The sequence below is a fragment of the Tachypleus tridentatus genome, chromosome 13, assembly GCF_004210375.1.
Source record: "Tachypleus tridentatus isolate NWPU-2018 chromosome 13, ASM421037v1, whole genome shotgun sequence".
NCBI classification, from domain to species: Eukaryota; Metazoa; Arthropoda; class Merostomata; order Xiphosura; family Limulidae; genus Tachypleus; species Tachypleus tridentatus.
In genome coordinates this window covers 87,182,816-87,199,731 of record NC_134837.1, presented here as the reverse complement: position 1 = coordinate 87,199,731, position 16,916 = coordinate 87,182,816, and the positions used below count along the sequence as shown (strand labels likewise).

General features: G+C 33.2%; 1 protein-coding gene across 9 annotated transcripts in view; it reads right to left on the bottom strand.

The window, feature by feature from the left end:
• LOC143240804 (uncharacterized) overlaps nucleotides 1–16,916 on the bottom strand; it is a 194,159-nt gene that overhangs the window by 20,124 nt on the left and 157,119 nt on the right. The window lies entirely within an intron of this gene.

Sequence of the window (16,916 nt, the reverse complement as noted above, 5' to 3'; positions counted from 1 at the left end):
TTACTGACAAGAAGACTACACTTATAAAGATAAAAATAACTCTCTGAAGATTAGATAACAATTAATAATGGCCCCGCATGGCCAGGTAGTTAAGGCACTCGACTCATAATCCGAGGATCAGGGGTTCGAATCCCTGTCACACCAAACATGCTCGTCCTTTCAGCCGTAGGGGGGTTATATTGTGACAGTCAATCTCATTATTCGTTGGTAAAAGAGTAGCCCAAGAGTTGGCGGTGGATGGAGATGACTAGCTGCCTTTCCTCTGGTCTTACAATGCAAAATTAGGGACGGCTAGCGCAGATAGCCCTCGCGTAGCATTGCGCGAAATTAAAAACAAACCAAACCACTTAGGAGAAGAAAGTACAACTCCTGTTATGTTCTACAACATTTTTAGGAAAGAGAACTATCCAACTACGATAAAAACATAGTTTGTTTAAGTGTAAACAACGCTGACTGAGAAAAAATAACAACAAAAGTCCTTTTGGATGACCTTCTTTAGGAAATGGAATTAAACCTTTAAAACTGAAAGGTGTCTTACACGTATTCATGACCAAATGGCTGGGTCAGATGCTTCTAGAACTCGGGTATGACCGTTTCTAAGACTACTGACCGCAGAGGAATTAATCAACTTGCAACATCAATCACAACAAGGGCTTCGTTTGGATTAATAAGAGACTGATTGTCACTCTTATAACATGACTACAGCTGAAAATGCTCATCAACATCATATCTCGAATACTTATTAGGAAGAAAAGTATAATTCCTTGAAAATTAAATGAAACTTAATAGGAGAACATGTATAATTCCTTGAAGATGAAGAGACGTTCACTGGGAGAAGCTATACGTATAACGAGGAATTATTTCTTACTCTAGAAAATATTTGAAAGAAAACAATCACGAATCACGAGTAAACACATACGTGAGATGATTTCAGATATCACACGTGCTTGTAAAGAAACGAACACGTTTCGATTTTACCGATCCGCTTGAGCTAGTATGTTTTAAATGTGTGAGATACGATTATATATTTCCTTTTGAATCTGCGTAGTCAGAGCCGTATATTCTGAAAGTGGGTTGATATCAATATTATGATATCACAGTAAGATTATAATAACTTGAATTTGTTTTATTCTAACAATATAATTGTATTCCACTCTCCATTTTTTGTTTTATAATGTTTATTCTTCTTTCATTTCAAAAAATCTGATTCTGACACGTATTCATCTGAACATGAGTCTGCCCTGCAACGTATGACGCATTCATTAACTCAGTAACCTATCGCGAACGTTTAGTTGTTGACAACCGTACTTTTTTTTAGGCCTAGAATGTTGTGTGTATTTTAATTAGGTGCCAAAACCAGAAATTGATTTTAGTTTCTGGCAATCTGTTTTGCTAGAAAAAAGAAAATCTTCAACGTTCTTAACTTTTATTCGTCTTTTAAAGCCCAGAAATATAAAGGATGAGATATTAATATTACAGTACTCAATTAACAGAAATAGGTTGAGGCTAGAAATTATGTGGAGAATTAGCACAATGAATAGGACCTTCGCATTACTCTATTCCATTCGACGTGATCATTAGTGAGATTTGAAGCATCGATTTTATTAGACTATGCATCATATTTGAATTCATTAAACCACGCCTAGTCTCCCAAATGGCCTCTTCTCACCCTAGAATTCAAATGAATATTTGCAGAAGCAATTTAATGAGATCAGCAGCTCGGTCATTAAGTATAACATTCAAATCTCTATTGTCTGAGGTCTGTGTCTTTTTCCATCTTATTCATTCTAAACACTAGCCTTATGAAAAGAATTCTGAATTAATAAAAGAGATAGAAACAGAATAAAACACCAAAAGTGAAAATGTAAAAAGAACTTTATGGATAAGATAAAAATATCAAACAATAAAAACTCATATGTTTTCATTAATTGAATATAATATATACAAAATAAATAAACAACAATATTCCTTTCAAGTTTATTTTTAATATTCCTTTTATTTTGCGATTTAAAAATTTTCAAATCAAAAGTTATAAATGTTGTTTTAAATATATATCTGATATGGACAATGTAACAAGTGAGGCCCGACATAACGAGGTGGTTAAGGCGCTACACTCGTAATCCGAGGGTCACGGGTTCGCATCCACATCACACTAAACATGCTAGCCCTTGAAGCCGTGGGGGAGTTATAAGATGACGGTCAATCCCGCTATTCATTGGTAAAAAAGTAGCTCAAGAGTTGGAGGTGAGTGGTGATGACAACCTGTCTTCCCTCTAGTCTTACACTGCTAAATTATGGACGACTAGCGCAAATAGCCTTCTTGTAGCTTTGCGCGAAATTCAGACAAACAAATCGCAACAAATAAACTAAGAACAATGCAAAACACAAACCTTCAAGTTAACGCGATTTTATCACGAGCATTAGACACATTGGTTTACAATGCTCTGCTATTCACGAAACATAAGCAGGAATTAAACATATTCCGTTACAACAATATAAGGAAATGATTATTTGAAGCATGTGTTTATAATCTATGAAAGACTGGTTGTGGAATAATCAGCCTTTTTGATTCCATCCTTATTAAAACAAAGTGTGTCCCTTATGTTTAATTACTTTTCGCCGTTGCACAAGACATACAACAAAAACTCAGTACTTGCTAATAAAATGGTGAAAACAGCGTTCAGCTAATTACAAATACCTTCAAGCAATACTATTTTTAACACTATTTTCATACAGAAGATAGACACAAAAGACTAGATAATTTCAGACACTTCAGGAAATATAGATAATACAGTGAAATGTACATAACGACTTCTTAACCAAGTGACACCTGGGATCTAATGAATTTCTTCTTTGTAATGTTAAGTTGAAAACTTAACACTTGAAAGTTTCAAACGAAAGTTAAATTTTACGAAAAATTCAGGCAACAATATTTTCTTTTCAAAGTCTCATATAATGACATAATATTTTAAAATAAAATAAAAGTTTTATTTACCCAAGTGAATATCAGATATAGAATGTATTAGAATAGGATTCTACCATATGATGTCCTAAACATTTTCAACTCTAGAAATATAATGACTATGAGCAAATAAAAAGAAGCTTTCCAAAGAGAATTAGTTAATTACTGTGATAAAGGATTAACTATTTAGTGTGATAAAGTGTAACCGCGTGTGATAGAGAATTAGCACACAATTTAATATACACACTGCTACACTAAAACGTTTTTTCTTTCGTTGCTTATATATCTCATACAATCAGTATTGAACGGCTTGAAGAATGGAAGAGATTGACCTGAAATTGAAAATTCACACGCACACATATAATAATTAAACTATATAATGTTTTCGACGAATACATTCCTCAGATTTTTGCTGTAATTGTTTTTCGACCGGTCATGTTTTCTAGTTATACCATTTCAAATATTGTGTAACTTTCGTACTGGAAAAGTTTTATATACCGTAGTTTAATAAAATATTTCTTGTCTGTTGCCTGTTTCCTATTCATACCGGTCTCCCTGAAAGGTTTCTGGCTCGTGTTTTAATACTGTTTATAATTGAAAACCTTCTTTTAAGAAGTCAAGCAAGGCTCCGCTATACTTCCAATGAACAGTTTTAATAACAGAGAAACATATTATAATGTCAATAAGTACATAACAGTACACGACTAATAATTTAAATTAACTGCTGAAGTAATATTTCAAAATATGAATGAAGATTATGTAATTAGCCTTTATCAATAAGTACATATTTAATCCCTGTATCTTAAATAATACTTGTGGGTCAGGCGCAGGATCTGAAACATTTATTCGGTTTATACCAACGAGAATCAACTATAAATTCTTTAAGTACTAATGTTCCGCTTCTTTGTTTGTTTTTGAATTTCACGTAAAGCTACACAAGGATTATCGTAGTCGCTAACTCTTGGGCTGCTCTTAAGTGGTCAAAACTTGGAATTTAACCATTCGTATTACTCAGGGAAAATATTTTATAATATTAATAAAGAATTTCTGTTGGTAACTAGTTATCAGTATTTGTGATATTACTTTAGCTTCAAATGTTGAGAAAATCAGGGTAAATGCTCAGTTCCACAATATGACCGACTCTTATATTACAGCAATAACGATGTTTTGAAATAAAGTATGTAATAATATTATTATTATTAAAATGTTACTCCATCAAGACCACATATATTCCTTATGAGACAAGAGGAGGTATGTAATTATTTATTTCGAGATAGAGATGCTAAGGCGAATGTGTTAAGCTCACAACTGGTGGTTTCCATAAATGAGTTCCTGTTCAATCCAAAATCCTTGAAACCACCAGTCAAAATTGATACCATCGTCAGTTCAATATGACAGACAAAAAATAACTTTTAAGAGTCTTAAAACTCATAAATATTAAGGACTTTTAAGGTTGTTGTAGGATTTCCAAAGCCTTTGGCATCACTCTACAGACAATCCATCAGAATCTGGGCATTTGCATACAGGTATAGATAACTCTTGAGGTTTTGCGTGTTTATTTTGATAATTTCGAAGAATTAAAAAATGGAACACTTTTGTTGAAAACTGTATATTTGCTATAAATAGTTTTATAATCTCATTAATCTCTTCAAATCTCTCAACTCCTCTTTCATCATTGCTTTTCAAACAACAGGAACCGTATCTTTATTCACAAAATCTGTCCCCTAAACTGAACAGACGTAGTCGAATCAATGTATTTAATATAATGTTACTTGGCTTCAAATAAAACGTATTTAGCTCTGTCTTTCCATAATGTTTGAATACATTTTTCACACACGACGTATCTCTCATAATTAATAAAAAAGAATATCACTTTGCTCTTATGATAATCAATTTCATGTTTAGTCAATTCTACTGTTTAGCATGAGGAATTGGCAGACGTTTTTATCAGGGATATTTAGGAAATCCCACTACACGCTAAAGTTTGAAATAGCAACCCACTTAATAGCTGGTTAAAAACTTTAAAAAAGTTTACCACTAAGCCTCCAGGTACGGTACGCTGATAGACAATAAAAATTTTAATTATTCATGGTTGAATGCAAGTGTTGAATGTGACATATTGAAAAACTTCAATAAATAGAAATAACACTTATATACAAGTTGTTAAGGGTCTGGCATGGCCAGATGGTTAAGACATTTGAGGACTATCTGCGCTAGCCGTCCCTAATTTAGCAGTGTAAGACTAGAAGGAAGGCAGCTAGTCATCACCACCCACCGCCAACTCTTGGGCTACTCTTTTACCAAGGAATAGTGGGATTGACAATCACATTATAACGCATGTTTGGTGTGACGGGGATTCGAACCCGCGACCCTCAAATTACGAGTAAAACGCCTTAACCCACCTGGCATGGGATTGACCGTAACATTATAACGCCCCGACGACTGAAAGGGCGAGCATGTTTGGTGTGACAGGGATTCGAACCCGCAACCCTAAGACAACGAGCTTTCCAAAGGAATCGTTATTCATTATAATATGCTGGTATCATATGAAAGGGAAATATTTTTATCTTGTCTTGAGTAACACAAAGATCTTGCAGAAACAACCGTTCTTTCAGTTTTGTGAGTCAATGAAATTAATAAACTGTGAAGACGAAATATAATTTTGGAAGTATTTTAGCGACAGAACAATGTACATTTAAACCACTTAATAAAAACTAGATGTATGAAATATTACCTGGAAACTCACTGAATGTATTGGTATTACTTTGTACAGTTTTTTGAGAACCTGTCAAACTATTAAGCTTGGCTTTTTGTGTATGAGAGTTTACTGTATTTATTATAAGAGTACTTACTTGTTTTGCCTTTAAAAAGTCGACTTACCATTGGTTTCATTTAATTAAGTTATATCTGCTTTGATTCTTAAAAGTAATTATGAATTAATCTGTTACTAATTTGGTAACACAACCGCAAAAATATAGCATAACCACAATAAAACACAGCACAATCAGGACTCATAACATGAATAAGGTCACATAGTATATCCACGTACTCATGGCACAATCAATGACTCGTTCCTTGTTTAATCACTGTCTTTCTAATTAATTTTTATTAAATAGTCAAACATACAGTTCAATGAGTCTTGGGACCCGGCATGGCCAGGTGGTTGAGGCACTCGACTCATAATCCAAGGGTCGCGGGTTCGAATCCCCCTCACATCGAACATGCTCGCCCTTTCAGCAGTGAGACCGTTATAATGTGACGGTCAATCCCACTATTCGTTGATAAAGGAGTAGCCCAAGAGTTGGCGGTGGGTGGTGATGACTAGCTGCCTTCCCTCTATTCTTACACTGCTAAATTAGGGACGGCTAGCGCAGGTATCCCTAGTGTAGCTTTGCGCGAAATTCAAAACAAACAATGCAATAACGAGTCGAAAGATAATTAATAGCGTTTTTTTAATATTAATGTAAAGTAAAAAGACATAAAAAACAGATAATATTGCTTCATATCTTTCATTCTGCTTTCTATTATTATATCATATCATCAATTAAATATGTTCTTTTTGGTGTCTGATAAAAGTCTCATTCTGAAATCGTACATAGTTTAGCCATCATTGTTATATTAACAGAAATAATTTCCAATACTATTTTTTATCAAAACTTCCCATAAGAACTATTATTATGTGAACGATTAGGTGAATGTTCTAACAAACAGATTGCGGAAAATCATGTCACAGACATTCATTTACTGTGACGTTCCAGTTTGACTTACAAGTATTAATAAACGGAGGAACAGCTATTATCCCACGTATAATAATGACAACTTAATAAGTTGTGAGTTTAAAACATGCACTTAATCTTGAAATATAACTGAGATAGATTGATTATTAGTACTTATTTTATTTTGATCAAAGGTGTTCCCTAAAACAAGATTATGTAACTATTTGTGTAATAACTAAAAATCGTTATACATGTCAAAGTTTTAGTTACAAATGACTGAAAACCAAAACTATATCAGTAGAAATGGACTGAATTTTTGTATGTCTGATTGGACCTTCATTACTGTTTTTTCTACTTAGAATATTGATAAGTTCTGAGATATTTCTACGTTTGGCCCGTCTCCTGGAAAGCATTGGTTTGAAACAACAGTTGTAAATAAATACTCTGTTAATCGTTAATCTGCCTGTGTTGACGTGAATATTTGTCTTTGTCCAACATTTATTTATTTATTCGTTCAATGAGCATCATTTTTAAATCGATCCTTTACGCAAGTTATTGAAGATGCATTTTTTTTTAAGTTTGTTAATCAGAAAGTTATATTGCTGTCAAGCTCTGTAAAGAACTGAACAAATAATAAATTATATATATTTATGTATGGAAATATAGCAGAACGATATAGACACATGTAATGTAAACGTATATTCAGAAGTCACAAAGTATAAACGCAGGTTGTTGTTTGTTTGTTTTTTTTGGTTTGTTCTTTCGAATTACGATTGAACATTTTTAAAATGAGTTGGAACACATTTACAACATTTTACTAGCACGAAAAATAAATGTTACCACATTCTCGAAGTATTTGGGGATTTCTTGATCTCCAGTGGCCAGAACCACTGCCAAGTAATAATGACGTACTCGACGAGTGTTGGTTTGGAGAAAAAAAACAACAAAAAAACTTCAGTGATAATACTTTTATTTCACCATTCTCTCTCTCCTTTTTCCCTTTTATTGGAAAAACACCATGCAGGTTAAGGCTAGGAATGTAACTGTTAGAAAAAAATTACAATCTCTAAGTGCTTTTAGTTATTAAAACCTGAATACGGTTATGAGTATTTTATGTATGTTCAATGTGTAGAAAATAATAAACACCTCAGTTGTCACACACCAAAAGCCTAAAAAATTATAAAATCAAAATGCAACATTATATTTCAGGAGTTAGTATAGTAAATGAAAATGGTTTTAGCTTTCCAAGCAACATCGAGCAATTATTATATTTTGTGTTGTAAAGATAGTTAATTGGAAGAAGCTTTCCCTAATAGAACATTTATGTTTAAGCAACATTATTCGGATGTGTACATTATTTTACACAAACGTTTGCCTTTTTACAGTTTACAAGTTGGAATGACGCTTGCCTTTTTACAGTTTACAATTTGGAATGTTTTTTTTGGTTTTGTAAAAGGGTGTAATCGATCAAATTATGTTTTAAAATCTTTTAAACTTTAATAATGTTAATATTATACTAAATAGTGGAAACAACTATTCTAGCAGTTTTCAGTGTGTCTAATCTAAAACGTTACTCCTGTTACTGATTCGACTTTAGAAAAAAAACTTCTTTGTTTATGGAATTTTTATGCGAAATCTGCGTGTAGTTAGTCGTCCTTAATTTAGAAAAGGTAAGTTGGATAAAAGGCAGCTACTTAATAGCTTCCACTACCAACTTAAGCGGTACTCTTGAATTATTAATTAGTGGAGTTTGACCGTCATTCTTAAAGACTGAAGTGCTCACACAACACACCAACCACTAATATATTCCCGGCACTTTATTTTTGTCGAACCAAAAACTGAAGTGAAAAAAAAAAAACATGTAATATACAAAGTGCGACGGGTTCAGTATTATACATATACTTTGATATCGGTGTTTGTTAAAGCTCAATTTACATTTAGAAATGTAGATAACTTATACTGTAAAATCTGTATTGCCAAATTTTTGCCTATTCAATAAAGCTGTAGAAGATTCTCGAGTGTAAGGATCAAAAGTATCTGTGTACATAAACAATAGTGTATCGTCAATATTTTGTGCAGGCTGATATTTCTAGATCTCCTCACGCATATAAAGGTAACTAACACGACGGTCCGGCATGGCCAGGTGGTTAAGACAGTTGATTCGTAATCTGAGGGTCGCGGGTTCGAATCACCGTCACACCAAACAAGCTCTTCCTTTCAGCAGTGGGGGGGTTTATAATGTGACGGTCAATACAACTATTCGTTAGTAAAAGAGTAGCCCAAGAGTTGGTGATGGGTGGTGATGACTAGCTACCTTCCATCTGGTCTTACACTGCTATATTAAGGACGGCTAGCGCAGATAGTCCTCGTGTAGCTTTGCGCGAAATGTAAAAACAAAACTAACTAACACAAACCGAGAGACAGAATATATTATTGGTTTGTCATAGTTGGTATACTATGAACCTCGGATGCAAAAACTGTGATTAACGCTTATCAACCAGGAACTTCAGATATTTGACCAGGAATACTTACAGATTTTGAACATTACAAACCATTTAATTTCATTGGATTCACATCGGATATTAGTATGTTTACGAAAACACTATATACCTTCATTGGCGGAAAATAAACAAAAAACGCAGAGCTAGCTAGCTCTCGATTAAATGAATTGCACCTACACCAACTAGAAATTAATTCGCTCATCGTGAACCCTCGATAAGATACCAAGGAAGTTTTACACCAGATAGAAAACTTAATATTGTTTGTGAGTTTGCAAAACTTTTGTATATAGATCATTATTTGTAATAATCGTTGTCGTACGTTATGCTATTTTTTGTATATAGAAATATATTTGTATTAAAAAATAAACTGTGTACTAATCTTGTTGGCAAGTATCATAAATTGGATATATATCAACATTTATTTAACTTCTAAATCTAAATTGCAGTTTAACTCAGTCTTACGTATTACAATTTCAAATACCTTAACAAAAGTAAAAGTCCATTAATTTTAAAGCTTCATGACAAATAAATAAAAAACTTGTATTTCCTACAGAAATACATTATTCTCATATAATGTTCAATGGGCTGCAATACGGGAAAAAATATTTTACAATAATCTACAAAGCTGATTGGAAATTTTCTTATCATATTTTTTCATAATTGTCTATGTGCATTTCATATTCTTCACAACAGCATTTCTACTCTGTATGAATCATTTACAAACATATTGAAAACGTTTCCAAGTTTGACCCACTTTTATTCTTATAGGAGTTTTGCAGAAAAAGAAAATACTACAATAATTTCCGTCTCACTGCTGCAATAAGACATAGGTAAATTAAAGACAAATAAATCCACACAACCAGATTATAGATCACGCACTATACTTGATAAACACACCCGTCGCAAAAAAAAAATATATTTAACAACAAAAACAACAGAAAAGACGACGTGAAATTACAAAAGGTAAATATCATTCAATGTTTAAGACTATCACTTTGGTTGTTGTGTAATTTGTGGTGTTGCGACACCGTTTTCTTCACATAAATAGACAAATACGAATAGAATATTTCATTAATTTTGTTTGAGGTTTCAATTTTGATTTTCACATGTATTTTCTACAAGTTTCTTTATACCTTCAGTAAGAGGAGAGAAATTAATGTAATAAAAATTTTCGACAAGTTGGTGGTTAAAGATTTCTTAAGCAATTGGTAAAACTACGTTTATTTTACCTGCAGAACATTATTTATATAAATAAACTCCGATAATTATCTGTAGAATCATGAAATAGTTTATCTTAGCTCTTTTGTGTGGGATAATTATACTGCATAATCAAGTAGTTCGTATTAGCTGTTTTTGTGTGACAGTTGTCTGTACAATCATAAAGTAGTTAATTTTAGCTGTTTTTTTGTGATAATTATACTGTATGATCATTAAGTAGTTGGTCTTCGCTGATTTTTGTGATAATATTGAACTACTTTGTAAGTTCTGGTACGTTGAAAGTATCATTTTTTTTTAGCCTTTTACAAGTCATGCGAAATATTTTAGTAACAATAGAAAATTCCCTCTTTCATCAAATTTTTCGTGCGGATGTTATTTTTGTATATAGATTAAATACAGTTTTAATTGCTGCTTGGATAATGACTGACTGCACTGTCAATGCAAACAAGTTTGTCATTTGTGGATACATACAAGATCACCCAAACATTCCGTATTGTTTCAACAATTTTACTTGCTTGTTTCTTAAAGTAAATTAAGTTGTTAACTGTATTCAAATCGTCTCTGTATGGAACAGCAGTATGTTTACAGACTTACAGTATTAAAATTTCGAGTTCGATTCACTGTAGTGGATACAGCAGATAGCACAACGCTGTTTTGTTTTCTCAAAGAACCATGTTCTCGGTAACTTTGGAAAATAATTTTGAATAATAGGGAATAGCTGAATAGGTGTGAGACTGACAGTAATTATATGAATACTTGGAGCTAAGTAATATATTGAAGAAACGAAATAGGAGTAACGTAGGTGTCTTATTTATTTAGTAATGTCTCACAGAGGAGCCACAAAATTCTACCATTTCAGGTCAACAGTATTACATAGCAGCTTCAAGGCACAAAGATTAAGATAGGTCTCAGGTTATAGTACATTTCTAAGCATATGTTCTTAGTTACATTAAGTGTCTAGCTTTTCGTTGCTTAAGGTGTATAAAAACAATAAACTCCTAATACTATTCTCTGCTGTTTTATTAATGATACATGACCTACCACAAAATTACTTTGTTTTGTTTATCCACGTATTTTACGGAACAAATAACTATTGAAACAGTATATGATATATAGATATTAAAATTATAGTAACTGCTTTTGCATATGTTTCAAAATACCAGATAAGTAACAGGTAATTAGGTTAACTTTCTACTAAAAGTATATGATGTGAAACACTTTTATGTAAAAAAAATTGTAAAATTACAGAGTATATATTCTTACATTTTAAATCCAATAACCACGCATTTGAACTATCATGAACCTCGATATTGGTTCATAATATGATTCGCCCAAGAATTCTAATAAAACATACAGAGGAAAACTATTGTAAAAAGCAGACTTGTTCTTGAAAAAAAAAACACTCAAGACCTTTTATCTCAACGGCTATGGCTAATAAAATATTCATAACAAGTTTATTTACCGATTGTTAGACAAAACTGAAAACTCATCCACTTATTCTTCATATTATTCTTGTTTCACACTTCTATAGAGAAAACAGTTATCAATATTTTATTAAAACATAAAAAAGTCTGTCTAAAATCACCTGCGTACTTTAAAGAAATATTTTTATGTTGATTTTTTCTTCGTTGTTGTCCAAGTGTCTTTTCAAATTTATTCAAGCACTGAAGGCTACTACAAAAACGTTTAAGTATACTGCGCCAGTTTCTATGCAAAGCTGTTAAACAAACACCTACGAAGGTTATAGGGCCATTTTTAAGTTGATTCTTGAAAACCAAGACTTTCATCGTCTAAAATTTTCTACGTTCTTCTTCGCTACCAACATAAGTTTTCAAATTCATTTAAGCACAGATATACTAGGTTGAAATTATCCATTTTATACTTGTCAGAAATGCTTAATTTTATTAGAGTGAATAATGTGTATATTTATTTATGTGTCTTCAGCCTTATTATAACTGATTATAGTTTTACAAGCCTCTATAGATAAAACAGCTACGAATATTTTACTGAAACTTAGACAGCCATAATGAATGTAATATTAAGTATGCCATGGGATATCTTTAAAGCTAATTCAGACACCTTCGTTCTTTTGTCCTCAAGAATTTATCTATGTTTTAACTCTCAGCGACTGAAAAAATTCTTCGTTTTACTAATGTACAATAACACTGGTTTACAAAGAAATTGAGGCAAGCACAAAAATAGCTGTTTTAACCTAATTTGGGGGTGCTGAATTCAGATTTGAAATCCGTTTTTACTCATCACCTCTAGTTTTTTAGATATGCATACTGTACATTTTGTACACATACTGTAGATAAAGGCGTATATGCATTCAGGGTTAATTTCTAATATTGTGTGACTTATGTCTTCCTTTTTAGTTATTATGCAATAAATGTAAGTGATAGCATTACATTATATATATATATATAGCAATATATCAAGACGGATTTTGGCAGTTAAGCGTAGCCAACACGTCTCAATCAACAGCCAGTAGTGCACTGGCAGTCAGCGCAGGAGGTTGGTGTCCCTCGACAATTGTGTTACACAATCTTTTGGGTATATATTTGTATTACAATTTCCAACGACGCACATAATTATTATTGCCTTACATATGATTTAATTTTACAAAGTACTGTTGCTTTCTCTGTCTCTGGGATAGTCGAGCTGTGTCCCAGCATTACAAGCAGAAAGACTGGGGGTCTAGAAGCACTTTCGTTCCTGGCGAGCACAGCGTCAAGGAGAATCCTCTGGTTGACATGAAGGAGGTGCTTCTTCCTCCTCTTCACATCAAGCTTGGTTTGATGAAGAATTTCGTGAAGGCCATGGACAAAAATGGTGCTGCCTTCCAACACTTGTCTACTGTGTTCCCAGGTCTCAGTGCTGCTAAGCTCAAAGAGGGCATCTTTGTCGGACCTCAAATCCGAGAAGTGCTGAAGGATACTGATTTTGAGGAGCTTCTTACCTTAAAGGAACTGAGAGCATGGGAAGCATTTAAGTCAGTCTGTAGTGGCTTCCTTGGTAACACACGCGTACCAAATTACCAAGCCTGTATTGAGAAGTTGCTAAAGACTTATGAGGATATGGGATGCCGAATGTCACTCAAAATTCAGTTTCTCCATTCCCACCTCAACTTCTTCCCTCCAAACCTTGGAGCAGTGAGTGATGAGCACAGAGAAAGATTCCACCAAGACATTACGAAGATGGAGAGCAACTACCAAGGCAAGTGGAACCCCAGCATGATGGGAGACTTCTGCTGGATGCTCTTGCGTGACATCCCGGAGGCAAAATACACCAGATCATCTAAGAAAACACACTTCTAACTGTCTGCGGTACTATGAATTGTGTACATTGTGTCATCCAAGTATATTTATTCCGTCAATGTTCTTTATCTATCCTGTTTTATCTGTAATAAGCTGCTGCAACTGTTGAAATAAGCACGTATATACTCTGTATATACTAAAATGAGACTATTTAAAAGCCAGAAAACTAGAGGTGATAGAGCAAAACTGTTTATAAATTTGAATTCAGCACACCCAAATTAGTAAAAAACACCTATTCACATTCTTGCCTCAGACAAAAAATATTTTTTTGTAAACCAGTGTAATTAGACAAAAATTGTGTAACTTACTGCACATAAAGTGAATGCTGCCACATTGAAGATTTATCATTACTCAAATTCGCTGTTGTACTTTGTCTCTACGTGGTTTTCTGTGACTGTTTTAATGAGGTTTTTAACAGTAGACGATTATCTTGGTAGGTTTCTTTACCTACCTATGACCCATTTAAAAAGTTGGTTATTTTTCTCTGAAAGCTGATTAACATGGCTGTAAATACATAACATATTAGATGTTATTGTGAACGTCTACCTGTGTACTCAACGTTCGTTAAACGCGCGTTTACATAAAATCTCAGGCAAAATAACTTGGCTCAATAAATAATGGCTGAGTGGGAAAAAAAACAATGCAACAATAAACTGTTGAAAATTATGTAAAATATACATTTACGTAATTCAAAATTTATTTTTCATAATTGGACATGAAAACTTAAGGAAAATATCATTAAAATTGTTAATTCTATTTTTGAGAATACTGATTCTCAAAAAAGTTGAATCAAAATTCAAAAACTAGATTTTCAAGCCTACAACTAGGGACGCTAAAAATAGTAAACAGTCTACACTGGAAAACGTGTCTACATAATTCTCTCAGGCTACAAATCCCAATTTTGATTCCATGTCTACAGTACTTATTAATATCAATTAAGTTATAGGTTTGAAAATATAATGATTGCATTTTGACTTAACTCGTTTCTGTAGTCTTTGACGGTCCGTATACCTCTTCATAATTTAATAACTTTTAATTGTCGTGTAAAATTTATGAAACATGTTTAAATATATACATAATCAACTAACTACGACAAAATCACAAAACATCGTTCCTATATTGCACAAATAAAGTAGGAGTACAAAATATTGTGTGTGTGAGAGAGACAAATCGATTTGCTTTTGCTTAAATCCACACACTGGGGTGTTTGAGCTCTGTTTGTCGATGGGAATGGAATACCGGATTTCAATGTTAGAAAGACCATACATAAACTTACCGCCTACTCGTCGGGAAACAACAAGCTAATTTGTTGAAATTATAAAATGTATACCAATAAAGGGGGCATTGACAGAAGCGGTAGTACACCAAATATCAGATGTAACACCTACTCGAAAGCCTTCTTATGTGCGAAGCAGAAGAAAAGTACATAAAGCCCAGAATTTTAAATTACGGTCCACTGTATGTAGTCTAATGAGCTAGCAAAGAAAAAGGAAAGGCAGATAGGTATGAAAAAACGATGCGTTTATAAAAACAGACCACATATACAGTATTATCAATTGTTCTGGATAGGTCCAGGCGATACATATACAGCCTTTGAAAAACAATTAGTAACAGCAACTAAGTGGCCTTACTAGTACTAGTATAATACACTGTTTCATAGAATACAAAGAAAGCAAACTAAACAATACGTTATATAAGTAATATTATTTACTTTTGTTTAAACCCATCAGCACCCATTATTTTCATGTCAACATAATTTTTCCAATATTTGTTTCAATGCCTTCAAATGTTTCAATGTTTCAAAGCTGTTTGGTTGTCATTTGACCTTCCCGGATTCCATAAAAGGCAATAGAGCATTAATATTATAAATTTCAAGATTTTGTGTAGCACAAGCCATGTTTTTTTTTAATTTGTGTATTCTTTCGCTATATCTAGTGCATGTCTGGAATCAGTGTCTTGCAAGAAAATGAATTTCTGCTCAAGAGGACATGTTAATGAGAGAATGATAGATAACTACCGATCTGTTCATCTCAAAAGTCAAAAGCATCACCAAATTTGTGTGATCTCTTAACACTACTGTCTGAGACGCAGCCCACATTTGTGTCCCTTCCAGCATGCTTCAGTGTGAATGTTCTCCTTGATATCACTTCTATATTGTTGACTTCTGCCAAACAATTGAAGTCTTCTTCCAACTGTGCTTAGCCCATTCTTTGAATTTAAAAGCTAATTCTATATTTCCCCATCAGTGGCGTTTGACCAGTTACACATCCATAAAGGCCACATCGTACTAATGTGAGATAGTGTAATAAAAATAAAAATGAGTTACCCAACGTCACGTTTGAAGACTGTTTTCTACCACAACCGCTTCTATTATTAATACAACTAGTTTTACGTACCCCTTTTATAACTTTTGTACAGCTCCTACAAACACATAAGAGTTCGCTCAAGCTGTCGCATGAAGTAATCATTACCAGCCAAAACCTTGACTTCTACACGTGTGTCATTTCCATCCTAGGAGTGCATTCATAATACTATTACTGGAAATAGTATGACTTCCTGTACTTTATGGACATTATTCTGGGACGATGTTCCCTTATGGGTGTCTTGACAACCAATTACTGTTTAAGTTACCAACATGTGATTGTACTTGGGAGCATTATTTGTATTGTTTAACCATTTTATAGTTTATTTTTCAAACTTATTTTCAATACTGTACAGTATTTAGGACAAAGTCAAAAATTCGATTCCAGGCTACGTTAAAAGAACAACTAAAGGTAAATCATAGATGAAACATCAACTTTTTATTAATTTCCATATTTAGTACAACAGAAACTCAGTAAAAGTGCTTGAACTCAGTAAACAGTTAATATTTTATGTCACTTTTTTTTAGCAACCACATACAGTCTTTCAAGCATTGCTGCAACATGTTTAATCTTTTTATCATTTGGTATTTTACCCCAAATATCTTCTAATACACCGCCATAAAGTTTCTTTGGAAGTAGCTTTTGATTTGTGAAGTTTTTAATCTATCGAATCCCAGATCTACTCAATTGGGTTGAGATAAAGGCTCTGTGTGGGCCATTGCATCAGTTGAATGACTCCACCACTTTCTTTCTTAGCCAAGTAATTTCTTCATAAGTTGGATAAGGGTCATTATCTTCTTGGTCGTAGAATTCTTTACCAATAATACACAAAATACTGG